Below are 15,819 nucleotides of genomic sequence, written 5' to 3' on the forward strand. Positions count from 1 at the left end.
TTGTCATGGAACCGGGCCGAACCTGCCCGTAACCCGTTGACAAGAGACGCAAGAATAGCCCCTACTGGAGAAGATTAGTGTGGCTGGTCCAGACCATTCTCCTGTCGTTGGATCCCTATATTGAACTTTGGTGATCTTTGGATTGATCATAAGCTAATGCCAGAGTGATGTATTACAACAGGGGGATTAGTGGCATCCCCTCGGATAAATAAAAAGTTCAAAGCGAATAGAGCTTGATACAAACGCTCATGGATATTTAGAGTTGTCGGTACCTTAGATATCTGCATTTTTCAAGTAGCATGTGTTCGTTCAATAATTGCTTGACCTGTGGGAGAGTGTGGTATACCAAATAAATGCTGCACACCCCATTTCTGCAAAAAGTCTTGAATGGATTTTGATCGATAGGCTGGTCCATTATCTGTCTTGATAATATTAGGTACACCCATCATTGCAAAGCTTGCTCTCCAATGCCGAATGACATGTTTCGCTGACTCTCCCGTCTCAGCAGTAGCCCACAACATCTCTGAAGAAGTATCAATACTGACATGTACATATTTTAAACAGCCAAATTCTACAATATGGGTAATATCACTCTGCCAGATTTCTAAAGCTTTTAAGCCTCTGGGGTTAGTCCCTATACCAAGACCTCCATTATGATGACTGCATTGTGGACATGTTTGCACAATCAGTCTTGCATCAGCTTGACTGATATGAAACTGCCTCTGCAATCCTTTTGCATTTTGGTGAAAAGCTTCATGTGATATTTTGACTGCCTCAAACAAATTCACTGGAACCGTAGTCACCAATTTGTCTGCTAACATGTTTCCTTCCCCTAAACAGAATTCTGTGAGATGACTTCTGATGTGGATCACACAATATGGGTGCTCTCTTGCTCTTAGTAGATCGTGTAATCTGATAAACTGTGACGCTAACTCCTCATTTCTTGATTCTCTCAAGTAGGAGTCCTCAATTCTTTTACAGATGCTGGCAACATACAGGGAATCAGTGACCAGATTTAGGGGCTCATCGCACCAATTCTCAAATGCCCATAGGACAGCCTTCAACTCTGCAATTTGTAGAGAATCAGCAGCCTTTATGGGCACATAACGGTGCTTCCATGTACCATCCCACCATGTACACACTGCTTTGTCTTTTTTCCTGCATCAGTATAAACTGTCCTCCCCCTAACTGTTTGATCTGATTGCAATGGGGGCTTTACCCACTGCGTTTTCTCTAAAAATTGAGCTATCTTTGCGGAAGGCCTCAACGTATGTGCAACACCGCCATACCCCTCTAGGGCACTAATTAGTGGTGTTGAATGTCATAGTGTCCATTCTAACCAAACTTTTGCAAACAGCAGACTGATATCATCAGGTTCTCTCCCTGAAATAGCAACCACACGCTCTCGGCCTTGAACGATGAGTAAAGCTGCCATCTCTGTTCGTGTCAAAAGTGATGACTTTGGTTGAACAGCAGGAAACACCCATTCTAAAAGAAAAAGATTTTGTGGTGAATTTTGTTCTCTCAGCTTATTAGATATAGGTAATCTGTCATTGCCTTTCTCTTTGTTTGTCAATGGCATCCTTCTTAGACATTATAGACATTGCTGCCTAATATCCCCCACATCCCCCTTTTCTTTTTGCCATTGACAAACAACTGCAAAGGCATGAGTACTTTGGACATAGATAACAACCGATAGCCTAAGGTCTGGACAAGACCTATAAGATATTCCTGCTTTGATTATTTTGCTGATTTCCTGCAATGTATCCGAAGCTTCCTTAGTCAAGGTAATTTTAGTATTGGTGGATCGTTTTCTCCTAAGTAATTGTACCAATGGTTCTAAGTGACGATTCGTAATCCCTACTGTAGGTCATAACCACTGTATATGGCCCAGAACTGTTTGTAAATCAGTTACGTTGTGCACATTCACATCAAGCTCTGCAACTTGCGGTCGAATCATTGCGTCAGACAAAGACCAACCAAGATACAAATAAGGACTTGACCGTTGAACCTTCTCAAGAGCTATCTTAAGGCCAAATTCCTTAAGATGTTCAACAATGATTTTTTTCTCATTGTTTTGTAATGATTCCTGCTGGCAAAAAAAGGATATAATCCATATAATGATAGATAATAGTATTGGGATTTTGCTGCCTGATTGGTACCAACGCCGTAGCTACAAAAAGTTGACACAGTGTTGGAGAATTTTTCATGCTTTGTGGTAAAACAACCCATTCGTATTTCTGTGCAGGTTGCATTTTGTTTACGGCAGGTAGTGAGAAGGCAAAACGTTTACAATCTTGTTCTGCTATAGGAATCGTAAAAAAGCAATCCTTAAGGTCTATGATAAGTATATGCCAGTTTCTGGGCAACATAAATAGGGATGGCATACCAGGTTGTAAGGTTCCCATAGTCTCCATCTGATCATTAATTTTTTGGAGATCATATAGCAAACGCCATTTTCCAGTTTTTTTAAGGATTACAAAGATTGGAGTATTCCAGGGGCTTGTAGAGGGACAAATATGCCTTGCCATCATTTGTTCTTGAACCAATTGTTGTGTTATTTCAATGCGCTCTTTTGTCATAGGCCGCTGTTCCACCCATACTGGCTCGTCAGTTTTCAAACTAAGAGGAATCGGTGGCGGCGCAACAGTGGCCACTATCCTAAATTTTGATTTGTTAGTTGCACACCCAATTGACTGAGTATGTCTCATCCAACCAACATTTGTAATCCTCCAGGCAGAGGGGCTACATGCACCAAGCATGGCATTGGTCTCTCATGTACTATTTTTACTGTTACAGGGTTAACAGCCTGTTTAGTTTCAGCTGCACCGCCCACCCCGCTAACTCCAGCTACTACCCTTGTCGGCCAATCCAAGGGCCACTTGTCTGTTGCCACAATCAAAATGTCAGCCCCAGAATCGAGCAATGCTGTTACCTGAATCTGTTTTAATTGACAGCATAACGTGACACTGATGGTAGGTCGCTCCCCTAGATCAGTGACTAAGCAGACCGTTGCCCCTGTGGAACCAAAAGCACCTGACCGCTCACAGTCCATTCCAGGATTCTGAGGAGTGGCCGGAATGGGGATAAATTGCCCAATTCGAGTCCCTTTAGGGATAAAGATTGGAGGATTAACTGTAAAAACCATAGCGTAAATCACCCCTTTATAATCAGCATCAATTACCCCTGGTATTAGAACTACATGTGATACTCCGAGAGAGGACCGTCCCATTAGTATCGCATGTAGTTTACAAGTGGTAGATAGTGGCCCCACAGCATCTAATGGGACCTTTTGCACCTGTGTATCTGTTAAATGAACATCTACTGCTGTTGCCACATCCACTCCGAGGCTTCCTCGGGTTTGTGGACAGTGGATATCGAGATATTCTATTTCCTTGGCCCCGATATTTGTGTCCCTGCGTGACGGGGTTTCGCGCTGCGCTTCCCGTTTCTCTGCTTCCTACAAGTTTTGGAATCGTGTGTAGGTTGGTTACATTTATCACACCACACCTGTTTTGTACACTGACGTCTCATATGTCCAAGCGATCCACACTTATAGCATTTAATGATTTCCCAAATTCGTGATTCTTTCCCACCTTTGCCTATTGCTGCTTGCACAGCAGCGGCGATATGTGATGCTTGTTGTCTCTGTTCTGTTCTCGCTATGTGTTGTAACATAACCTCTACCGGGTACACACCTTGTGGAAGGGTCGCAAGAATTGACTTGGTAGCCCCATTAGCATTATCATGAACCATTACTCGAAATAATTGCTGTTTCGTCTCCTCTGGTAATTCACTATCATGAATCGCAATCCACATATGATCAACAAAATGTGTAAAAGGCTCAGTTACCTCTTGGTGTACAAAGCGAAAGCTGGCTCTCTCTTTCCAGCTGGTATAGCAAAAATAGCTTCTAGGGCTAGTTGGGGAGATAACTGATGAAAATTCCTCGGGAATGTGAGCTGAACCTCTCCACTACTGTACTGCCCAGCACCTATCAGCATATCAGTGGTAAGGCCATTAAGGGGATTGTTGGGCTGACGAGTTGTCGCCGTGACTTTACCTGCCCGATCTGCCCATTCCTGATTGAATAAAAGCAGTTCAGAAGGGGATAATAACAAATGCGCAATATTTTTGACATCAAGTGGTAACAAAACATCTGCAGTAAAAATCCACTGAATAATTTGTTTAGACACCTCAGATTTTAAACCATATTCAGTAACAGTCTTTCTCGCCTGCTGTAATAGCTTCCAGTCGTGTGACTCCCATCGAGCCGCATCAGCCTGATCATAGATGACTGGACACAGTACACGGGAGGCTGCTTGCCATTCCCCATCTAATATTGTGTCCCGTATAACTCCAGACCAATGAGAAGCTGCTGGCCGGGGCCCTGCCAGTGGTATCGGCAATAGTGGAGTGGACGGAATGGCCATCTGAGACCCCGGCGCTGCAGGTGTTGCAATCTTAAGCTCCAGTTGCCGAAGTCGTTCTGTTAGGGATTTCATCTCCTTTTCTAACTGTGCCAGATCTGTATGAGTCTCTCCGTCAGGCTCAGTTTCCGAGGGTGGCATGACAGCAGCTTGCAGAGGAGGGGGGGTGTGGAGAGAAGCAGCTTGAGGGGGGAGGGGGGGGGGAAGAAGCGACGAGCAGCTACGCACAGGGCAGAGAGGGGGGGAAGGAGGCAGGGGTACAGCAGGAGGTGTCGAGTTCCCTGCTACCCGGGCGGGGGTGAGGTTGGAATCAGAGATCGAGTCCCGGCAGGAGCTGCTTCCCGTGCTAAGGGGCGGCGGCAGGGGCAGAGGGGGGGGGGCATGGGGAGCAGTCAGAAGAATTTGCCCTTTCCCGCCAAGTGAGTTTGAGCGCTTCCGAATCAGGGCTATCCTGCTCCTTTACTTGTTCAGTACCAGTCATTTCAGCAGACTGAGCCCCCTCTCTGCCCTCTACAGAGGAAGATTCCAATGCCGCTTTTACTTGGGCTGCTGTTGAACAAACGGGGTGCCCTATGCCTGGTGATGGAAAGTCTAACAGGTTTATCGTAGTCGTTGGAGATGTAGTTGGAGTGGAGGGAGCAGACAGGGCTTGGACAGCCACTGCTGCAATCTGACGCTGTGCCTGCATGTGGTTCAAGCTATTGATAATGGCCCGCCAGGTTGGGCCTAGCGATACTAATTGTTTTCCCTCCTTTTTATCTTCTGTAACTGCGTTCCACATATAATTTCCAATCTCACACCACTCAGAGACACTGAATATCAGTGCAACCTCTGATAAATGTCCATTTTTTCGGGCCCATTTTATCAGCTCCAAAATGCCTTTTGGAGATGCCTGCTTGCCTCCCTTAGAGAGAATACATAGAAGCAGTTTCTCTGCAGCTTCCCACTCCATGGTGGCACAGAGGGCAGGTCGCGACCCCGCTTCCAGCTACCGCAAAACTTACGTCGTTTAGAATGTTGTGGCGCCAACCATCTGTGAAGCACCGGTCACCTTCCTCACGTCCCAAGCTTGGCAGTGGTTTCAGGGTCCCTGTTCGGGCGCCAGATGTTGCGGTGACCCCAGGAGGATGAACCACGGCCGCGTCGGAACGATCTTCTTAAGATGCCGATGCAAGGACTCAGAGAGACATCAATATGATTATGCAGCCGAGCCAACTTTATTGCGCAGGTTACATACTTTTATACCCCTTGAACATATGCTATTTTTAGAACAATTGTTAAGCAGTGGTTCTTGCTCTGTCCTTGTGAGATAAGTAGTGTCCAATTAGTTCTTCTTTTCCCACACATACTAGGGCCATCTGGTTCCACCGCAAACTTACTCCCTCACTGTTGCCTGGTCAATGGTGCACCACTTCTCAAAATTCAGTGACCTGAACATGCTGTTTTGTTTGCACTGCTACAAAGATAAGCACACACAACCTCCTTCCCTAAGCCAGTTCTCCACAACATGAGGCTGGCAGATGATGGAACTGTAAGGTCAGTTGACCTCTTCATTCCATACACTGTGTTTGTGGGAGATGAGTCTGTCAAAGAGCTGGAGTTGCACTCGACATCCTTCAGCTGATGTGGAAGTGCCAGTACTATCTGTATTCCCTGAGATGTTGAGAAAAGCGTAGGAGAGTCTACTCTTGAAATTACTGGCAATACGTCAACAGTTCAGGGGCTGCTTCAGCCCAATTCAGTGACCATGGGGGAGAGAAGGGGGGACCCTTGGACCCACGTCCCCAGAAACAGAAAGGGGCAAAGGGCAGGGAGCTACCTTGTCAGCTGTTTGGAGCCATTTGCCCTTGTCTCTCCTTAGGTTGTATGCACTTTGAAGGAGTTGAGTACAGGCAGTACCTGATTAGGCTCATGCTGGAGCCCAAGCAAACAAAGAGGCAAGAAGAGGTAAGCCAAACTCAGCACTGCTGGGCACAAGTTGGCAGTGTGGTACTGAGGGCAAGGGCTGTACTTGATGGCTCTGTGGGGGATGGGGGATGCAGAAGAGCTGAGGGCTGGGCTGGTGGACACTGAGGCATGGAAAGGACAGCCCAGCTCAGCTGAGCTAGCACAGGATGCTGGAGTGGGCTAGGGCCCTGCCCGCAGCTGCTGGCAGCGTGTTGGAATGCTGGGGCCAGGTGCCGATCCAGCACAGCCAGAAATGCGGAGACCAGGACATGCCTGGAGGAGGGCGCAACCCTTTCCTGCTTTCCCTCTTAGAAGATTCTAGAAAAAGCCACGAGTGTCTGTTTGGGAAATGCACACAGCATGCTCCTCCTAAAGCTGGGTGTGCAAGAGGTCAGCCCAGGAGTGTGAGCTGCTTCAAAGAGTCTGTCTCTTTGCTGCTTCCTCCTTCCCCATTCATGCTCTGGAACATGTCTCTTCCAGGTTCACCAGCCTTCACCTTGTTCTTCTGGTTGGGTAGAGCTCAATGGCTCATGCTGCCTGGGATCTACACGCTGAAATTTGGGAGGCTTTCAGCCAGAGTCCGTTCTGGGAGGTGGCAAGGAGACCTGTCAATCCATAGTTCAACTTATCTCCTGCCTCGCAGATGCTTCCGAGATGTCCCCTTCCAAACCTAATCAGGAAATTGCACTGCTGGTTAGCAAGGTTATTTCAGGAACAAAGAAGCAGTTAGAGAAGGTACTGCGGGCAAAGGCCTTGACCACAGCGTTGGATGCTGGTGCCACGGCATCAGGGATGGTGAGCTCCGTATCACAGCATGGCTCTATGGCTCAGGCTGCACAGCCGCTACAAGTGAGCTCTGGGAGGCTGGCTGTCAAAGTCCTTCCCAAGAGGTGGCAAAGAGAGCTGTCCCTCTAAGGACTTCCAAAGCTCAGTTCATGTACCATCCATCCGATGAGGCTCTGGCTGATGTGTTCCTAGCATGGCCAAAGACCTTCCAAAGTCCCTGATGACACAGATGGAATGTTGTAGTAGGAGGTAGTGGGCCGCTGGAGCTCCAGCTCGGGGTCGAAATCCCTGTGCAGCCTGGTGACAAGCCTATCTTCTACAGGGCAAAGATGGAGAAGAAGATGAGAGGAGGATGGGGTCAGAAAGGGTTCATGTTTCATGGGGTTGCCATCATGTAACCCCATTCCATCATCGCTCCTCCTCCAGCTGGGTGTGCAAGAGGCCAGCCCAGGAGTGTGAGCAGCTTGAAAGAGTCTTTGTCTCTTTGCTGCTCACTCTTTCTCCATTCACGCTCTGAAACGTGTTTCTTCCAGCTTCACCAGCCTTCTCATTTTGATCTGGGAGATCCATACTGCCGCCAGCTGCGCACAGAGTATAACAACCTACATGACCCACATCTGCAGGACTTCCACAACTGCAAGTCAACGTGTGGAACCTGAGGAAGAGGGGCGTCGTCACCAACAATGGTAGAGAAGGTTTGGACATGGGGCTGACCACCACTGGTCTCCTCAGGAGGTTTTCCAAGCACCCAGGTACAGGCCTGGCCTCACAATGAGGAGTCCACTCAGCTTTGGGAGGAAGGAAGGGAGGGAGGCAGATGTCCCACAGCTGGGGTCAGGAGGGTGGAGAGAGGAACAGCTTCCTTGCTGTTGGGTGCCTGCAGCTTTGTGGAAGGCCATGTGGGTAGATCCCTTGACAGCTCTTTGGAGCCATCTGCCCTTGTCTTCCCATAGGTTGTCTGCACTCCAAAGGAGTTCAGCGAGTACAGGCAGTACGTGACTTGGCTCAAGCAGGGATGTGAAGAAACTAGTGGAGAGAAGAGGTAGGCAAAGCTCAGTGCTGACAGGCACATGTCAGTGGAGCGGTACTGAGGGCATGGTCTGTACTTGGTGGATCTGAGGGGGATGAGGAATGCAGAGGAGGTGAGGGCTGGGCTGGTGGAGTGGGTACTGAGGTGTGGGAAGGACAGCCCAGCTCAGGGCTGAGGTCACTGTTATGGTTTTATCTGTGACAGGGACACAAGGTTAAATGAAGGAAGGAGTGAGGGAGAAGAATAAAAAATGCACTGTGGGTGGCCACACGGGGACCTGAACAGAGCCGTGCACTCCGGGGTGGATGGAGAATATAGATGGGTCTACAAAAAACTAACAGCAGGATCTGAGGGGGAACTGCAGGGGAAGCACACGTGCTATATCTCTGCCACAGCTGAGATATGGTGGGGAGAGGAAGGGAGGCTGGTGTTGGGTGCGGTGCTCCTCCCTTCTTCTGCTCTCTGACACAGCATTAACTCTTTTAACTCCTAGCATGATATTCTGATGTGGAATACCAGCATCAAAACCACAACTAGCTTTAAACTAGCTGTGACGGGGGAAGGGGATAAAACAGGGCTCACCAGTAAAGAGCCTAAGGAGGCTGTGCTGGAGAAAGGAGTGAGGCAGATATCTCAGCTGAAGTGCATCTACACCAATGCACACAGCATGGGCAACAAACAAGAGGAGCTTGAAGCCATTGTGAGGCAGACTAACTATGACCTAGTGGCTATTACAGAAACATGGTGAGACCTCTCCCACGACTGGAGTACTGGGATTGATGGCTACAAGCTCTTCAGAAGGGATAGACAGGGAAAAAGGGGTGGTGGCATAGCTCTCTATATCAAATAGTGTTTTGATGTTGAAGAGCTTGAGGTTGGAAATGATAAAGTAGAGTGTCTATGGATAAGGATCAGAGGGATGGTCTTTAGGGGTGACATCGTGGTGGGGTCTGTTATAGACCACCTAGTCAGGATGAAGAAATAGATGAGGTGCTCTATAAGCAAGTAGCAGATGTTGCACGATGGCCAGCACTCGTTCTCATGGGGGACTTCAACTTCCCTGATATATGCTGGAAATACAATACTGCTCAGAGGAAGAGGTTCATGAGAAATCTAGAGTGTGTGGAAGATTGCTTCCTGACACAGCTGGTGCAAGAGCCTACCAGGGGAGATGCCTTGCTAGACCTGCTCTTCACTAACAGGGAAAGAATAGTAGGAGATGTGAAGGTTGGAGATTGTCTTGGCCAGAGTGACCATGAAATGTTGGAGTTTGCTATTCTTGATGATGTCAAGAGGGTGACTGGGAAAACTGCTACCTTGGACTTCCAGAGGGCAGACTTTGACCTGTTCAGAACACTTGTTGCAAGGGTCCTCTGGGACTCACTCCTGAGGGGTAAAGGGATCCAGGAAGCCTGGATGCTCCTCAAGATGGAAATCTTAAAGGCACAGGAGCAGGCAGTCCCTGAGTCCCGTAAGTCGAGCCGGAGGGGAAAAAGACCAGTGTGGATGAACCGGGAACTTTTGTTGAGACTCCGTGTGTTGTGGTTTTGTGGTTTTGATGCCGGTATTCCACATCAGAGCATCATGCAGCAGTTAAGGAGTTAATGCTGGGGGAGCAGCAGAGGGGAGGGGTGGAGCTCCGCACCGGATGCCAGGCGGCGCTCAGCACGTGTGCTTCCCCTGAAGGTCCTCCTTAACGTAAGCTCACAGCTTTTGGGTTGGAAATTTTTCTCTCTCTCTCAATTGTTCAATTTTATTAGATTTAGTAAAGTTACCGTTCCTTCTCAGATCGTGCCGTTGTTTTCTTGTAGACCCATCTCTTCCCGCTGTTTCCCCCTCCCCCTCCCGGAGCGCGGCTCTGCTCGGGCGGCCGCGCGGCCACTGACGCAGTTTCTTTTTCTCTCCCCTCTCCCCTCTCGGTTTCTCTTGGGTCACTGTCACGGACAACACCGTGACAATTATTGGTGGAGAATGCGGGCAGTGCAGTATTGGCACTCCATTGTAAATCTGGTGCAGAGTGGACTAAGGTTTTTCATGTACCTTATAGCATGCTGGCGTCTTTTTAAGCTCCTCGCGTTCAGCACCGGAGTAATGTGGATATACAGCTACTTTAGTGTGCTGAGGGGGTTACATGCCTCCTACCTAAACACCCTGGCTAACGTGACAGATTATGCGGCATTTGGAACGGTTTCCAATTACTCTTTTCAGGTCTTTACCTATATTCAAGATGTCAGCCCGGCAACTGTGTTATCTGTTTTTCTGAATGCACTCTCTGCAATAGTAATTTACATCATGTGGAGGAAGCGTTCCTCAAAACCAGAGAGTGTTGAATGGCAGGGAAGGTGGAAAAAATTAGGAAAGAAATTAGAAGCGTGGGGACCCCCGGTGTTATGCAATTTTGATCTTGAGCACCTGTGGGACCCTGAGAAATTCAGTGAGTGTTTAGGTAAGGAGTCATGGGACTCAGGACGATCTGAGAAGGAATGTATTGTTTGGGGTCTGGCTTGTGCTTATCAAGCCATAATTGATATTCTGGAGAGAAATGGTTTCCAAACCAAGGTCCAAAGCAAAAATGAAAACCTCGAAGTAAGACCTGACCAATCACAGGAAGCACCGGTATCAGTGTCGGTTGCCCCTGTGGAAGGCCAGAAATGGACACGGCCGTCCTCGCGCCTAGAACGGAAAGAAGAAGAAGCAGAGAAAAAAAAAGGAAGATCCAGGCGAGGGGCCCTCCTCAGCACCAGAACCACCACCACCACCACCACCTAAAAAGGCCACTAAGAAAAGTGAGAGACATGGAGAAGACAGCGATGATGATGGAGTCACTGTTACCACTACTCGTCGGCCCCTAAAGATGACTGAAATCCAAGGTTCAAGAAAGGAGTTTGTACGGCGCTCGGGTGAATCTATTGTCACCTGGTTGCTGCGGTGTTGGGACAGCGGTGCCAGCAGCGTGTCCCTAGATGGCAGCGAAGCCCGCCAACTGGCAAGCATTGCCCGAGACCCAGCTATCGACAGAGGAATTGGCAGATGTCTGAATGGAGTCGCTACCCTCTGGGAACGAGTACTAGTGGCTGTAAAGGATAGATACCCTTACAAAGATGATCTGGAGCCTAAGGTGGAAAGATGGAACACCATGGAGAAAGGCATCCAATTTTTGAGAGAAACAGCCGTAGTAGAGATGCTGTATGATCCCAATTTTGTCCCTAACAATCCACACCAGGACCGTGATCCTGATAGAGTAAGGTGCACACCTGATGTATATCGTAAGCTCTCAAAAACAGCACCAGAGAGGTACGCAAGTACACTGGTAGCAATGTTCCATAGGGGAAGGAGGTCAGGACAGAAGACTCCCAGTTTATGAATTAACTATTACACTCCAAAACTTTGAACAACAGTTTACACCATCACGTGCTTCCATTGCAGCTATAGTAGCAGAAGAAGTAGGTGAGATTAAGGAGACACAGGAAACTATACTGGAGGAACTGTCATTACTGATGAATAGGGATGAACCTGTGTCAGTATTGGAAACACCTGATGAAGACGAGCATGACGCAAAGAATCTGATGAAGCAATTGATCAAACTGTTGAAAGTCTCTGCCACCAAAGGCAACCGCCTCTCTGCACGAGTAAATGACGGCAGTAACATCATGTCACGTGTGGCCATGTGGAGCTTCTTACGAGAAAATGGAGAGGACATGAGGAAGTGGCATAAAAAACCCACTCCTGCACTGCGAGCACGGGTGAGAGAACTACAGCAGAGATCAGCCACCAATGAAATTGCTCCCGTCACTGCAGGTAACCAATAGAGGGGCCCTGCCCTCAGCCAGGGGAGGGAAAGGGATAACAGAGTGTATTGGACTGTGTGGATTAGATGGCCTGGCACATTAGAGCCACAAAGATATAAGGCACTGGTGGACACTGGTGCATAGTGCACTCTGATGCCCTCGAGTTATAAAGGGACAGAATTGATTCATATTTCTGGAGTGACTGGGGGTTCTCAGGAACTGTCTGTGTTGGAGGCAGAAATAAGCCTCACCGGTAAAACCTGGCAAAAGCATCCCATAGTGACTGGACAGGGGGCTCCATGCATACTCGGTATTGACTATCTCAGAAGGGGACATTTCAAGGATCCCAAGGGGAACCGATGGGCTTTTGGAATAGCTGCTGTAGATGCAGACAACATTCAGCAGCTGTCTGTTTTACCTGGCCTGTCAGAAGATCGGTCTGTTGTGGGGGTACTGAAAGTGAAAGAGCAGCAGGTACCTATTGCTACAAAAACAGTCCACAGACGGCAGTACCGCACCAACAGGGATTCCTTGCTCCCCATTCATAACTTGATCCGTCAGCTAGAGAGCCAGGGAGTGATCAGCAAGACTCACTCACCTTTTAACAGCCCCATATGGCCGGTGCGTAAAGCCAGTGGAGAATGGAGGCTGACGGTAGATTACCGTGGCCTGAATGAAGTCACACCCCCACTGAGTGCTGCTGTGCCAGATATGTTGGAGCTGCAATATGAACTGGAGTCAAAGGCAGCCAAGTGGTATGCCACCACTGACATTGCCAATGCATTCTTTTCTATTCCTTTGGCCACAGAGTGCAGACCACAGTTTGCTTTCACCTGGAGGGGCGTTCAGTACACCTGGAACCGTCTGCCCCAGGGGTGGAAACACAGCCCAACCATCTGCCATGGGCTGATTCAAACCACACTGGAACAGGGTGGGGCACCTGAGCACCTCCAGTACATCGATGACATTGTTGTGTGGGGTGATACAGCAGAGGAAGTTTTTAAAAAAGGAGAGCGAATAATCCAAATTCTTCTGGGTGCTGGTTTTGCTATTAAACGGAACAAAGTGAAGGGACCTGCCCAAGAAATTCAGTTCCTGGGAGTAAAATGGCCAGATGGACGTCGTCACATTCCAGGAGATGTGATTGACAAAATCACCAGTATGTCACCACCCACTAGCAAGAAAGAGACACAGTCTTTTCTGGGTGTAGTAGGTTTTTGGAGGATGCACATCCCAAACTACAGCCTCATAGTAAGCCCCCTCTATCAAGTGACTCGGAAAAAGAATAATTTTGCATGGGGTCCTGAACAGCAGCAGGCCTTTGAGCAAATCAAGCAGGAGATAGTCCGTGCTGTGGCCCTGGGGCCAGTTCGGTTGGGACAGGATGTGAAAAACACCCTCTACACTGCTGCTGGAGAGAAAGGTCCCACTTGGAGTCTGTGGCAAAGAGCCTCTGGGGAGACCCGAGGCCGACCCCTTGGATTTTGGAGCAGAGCGTACAGGGGTTCAGAGGAGTGCTACACTCCAAATGAGAAGGAGATTTTGGCCGCATATGAGAGGGTTCGGGCTGCCTCTGAAGTAATTGGTACTGAGACACAGCTCCTCCTGGCACCTCGACTGCCAGTGCTGAATTGGATGTTCAAAGGAAAGGTTCCCCCCACCCATCATGCTACCGATGCCACCTGGAGTAAGTGGATTGCACTGATTACACAGCGAGCTCGGATGGGGAACCTCAACCGTCCAGGAATCCTGGAGGAGATCATGGACTGGCCTGAAGGCAAGAAATTTGGAACATCCCCATCAGAGGAGATACCACTTGCTAAAGAGGCCCCACCATATAACGAACTACCAGAGAATGAAAAGACGTATGCCCTCTTCACTGATGGATCGTGTCGTATTGTTGGGAAGCATCGCAGATGGAAGGCTGCTGTGTGGAGCCCCACACGACGAGTTGCAGAGGCCACCGAAGGAGAAGGAGAGTCAAGCCAATTTGCGGAGGTAAAGGCTGTCCAGCTGGCCTTAGATGTGGCTGAACGGGAGAGGTGGCCCATGCTATATCTTTATACTGACTCTTGGATGGTGGCAAATGCTTTATGGGGGTGGTTGCAGCAGTGGGAACAGGACAACTGGCAACGGAAGGGTAAACCTATTTGGGCTGCTGAACTGTGGAAAGACATTGCTGCCCGAACAAAAAGGTTGGGTGTAAAGGTGCGCCATGTAGATGCTCATGTGCCCAAGAATCGAGCTACTGAAGAGCAGAGAAATAACCATCAGGTAGATCGAGCTGCCAGAATTGAGGTGTCTCAGATCGATTTGGACTGGCAGAACAAAGGAGAGCTATTGTTAGCTCGGTGGGCCCATGAGACCTCAGGCCATCAAGGAAGGGACGCGACCTATAAGTGGGCTAGAGACCGAGGGGTGAACTTAACTATGGATGCCGTTGCACAGGTTATCCATGACTGTGACACATGTGCCATAATTAAACAGGCCAAGAGGATGAAACCCCTCTGGCAGGAAGGGCGATCGGAAAAGTATAAATATGGGGAGGCGTGGCAGGTTGATTCTATCACCTTGCCACGAACTCGCGATGGTAAGCGTTACGTGCTCACCATGGTGGAGGCGACCACTGGGTGGCTTGAGACATACGCAGTACCCCATGCTACCGCCCGAAACACCATCTTAGGGCTCGAGTGACAAGTCCTATGGCGACATGGCACTCCAGAGAGAATTGAGTCCGATAATGGGACTCATTTCAAAAATTCTCTTGTGGATATCTGGGCCAAAGAACACGGCATTGAATGGATCTACCATATCCCCTACCATGCACCAGCTGCTGGTAAGATCGAGCGCTACAACGGGTTGTTAAAAACCACGTTGAGAGCAATGGGTGGTGGGACATTCAAGCACTGGGAGAAGCATCTGGCAGAAGCCACCTGGCTGGTCAACACTAGGGGATCAGTCAACCGAGAGGGTCCTACACAGTCCAGCTCCCTACAGACCATAGAGGGAGATAAGGTCCCTGTGGTACATGTGAGGAGCATGTTGGGAAAAGCGGTGTGGGTCCTTCCAGCCTCTGGAAAGGGCAAACCCCTCCGTGGAACCGTTTTTGCGCAGGGACCTGGGTGCACCTGGTGGGTAATGGATAAAAATGGGGACGCCCAGTGTGTCCCACAAGGGAATTTGATGCTGGGGGAATGCAGTCTGTAATTACGTGTGTATGTATGTATATATAGATATGTTTGTATGTAACTTATGTTATTACTGTTTGGTTATGTATAGATGTGTGTTAAAGCATGATGTGATGATGTGGAATAAGGGGTGGAATGTTGTGGTTTTGTGGTTTTGATGCCGGTATTCCACATCAGAGCATCATGCAGCAGTTAAGGTGTTAATGCTGGGGGAGCAGCAGAGGGGCGGAGCTCCGCACCGGATGCGAGGCGGCGCTCGGTCTGGACGCATTGCTCTGGGCTGCCGTGGAGGTTCAGCACGTGTGCTTCCCCTGCAGGTCCTCCTTAACGTAAGCTCACAGCTTTTGGGTTGGAAATTTTTATCTCTCTCTCAATTGTTCAATTTTATTAGATTTAGTAAAGTTTCCGTTCCTTCTCAGATCGTGCCGTTGTTTTCTTGTAGACCCATCTCTTCCCGCTGTTTCCCCCTCCCCCTCCCGGAGCGCGGCTCTGCTCGGGCGGCAGCGCGGCCACTGACGCAGTTTCTTTTTCTCTCCCCTCTCCCTTCTCGGTTTCCCTTGGATCACTGTCACGGACAACACCGTGACACCTTGAGAAAAGAAGAGTCTATGTCCTCTGGAAGATGGGACAGGCTACGTGGGGAGACTACA

Source organism: Cyrtonyx montezumae, unplaced genomic scaffold, assembly GCF_038088225.1.
Source record: "Cyrtonyx montezumae isolate F1298 unplaced genomic scaffold, pur_monq_1.0 scaffold_9, whole genome shotgun sequence".
Lineage (NCBI taxonomy): Eukaryota > Metazoa > Chordata > Aves > Galliformes > Odontophoridae > Cyrtonyx > Cyrtonyx montezumae.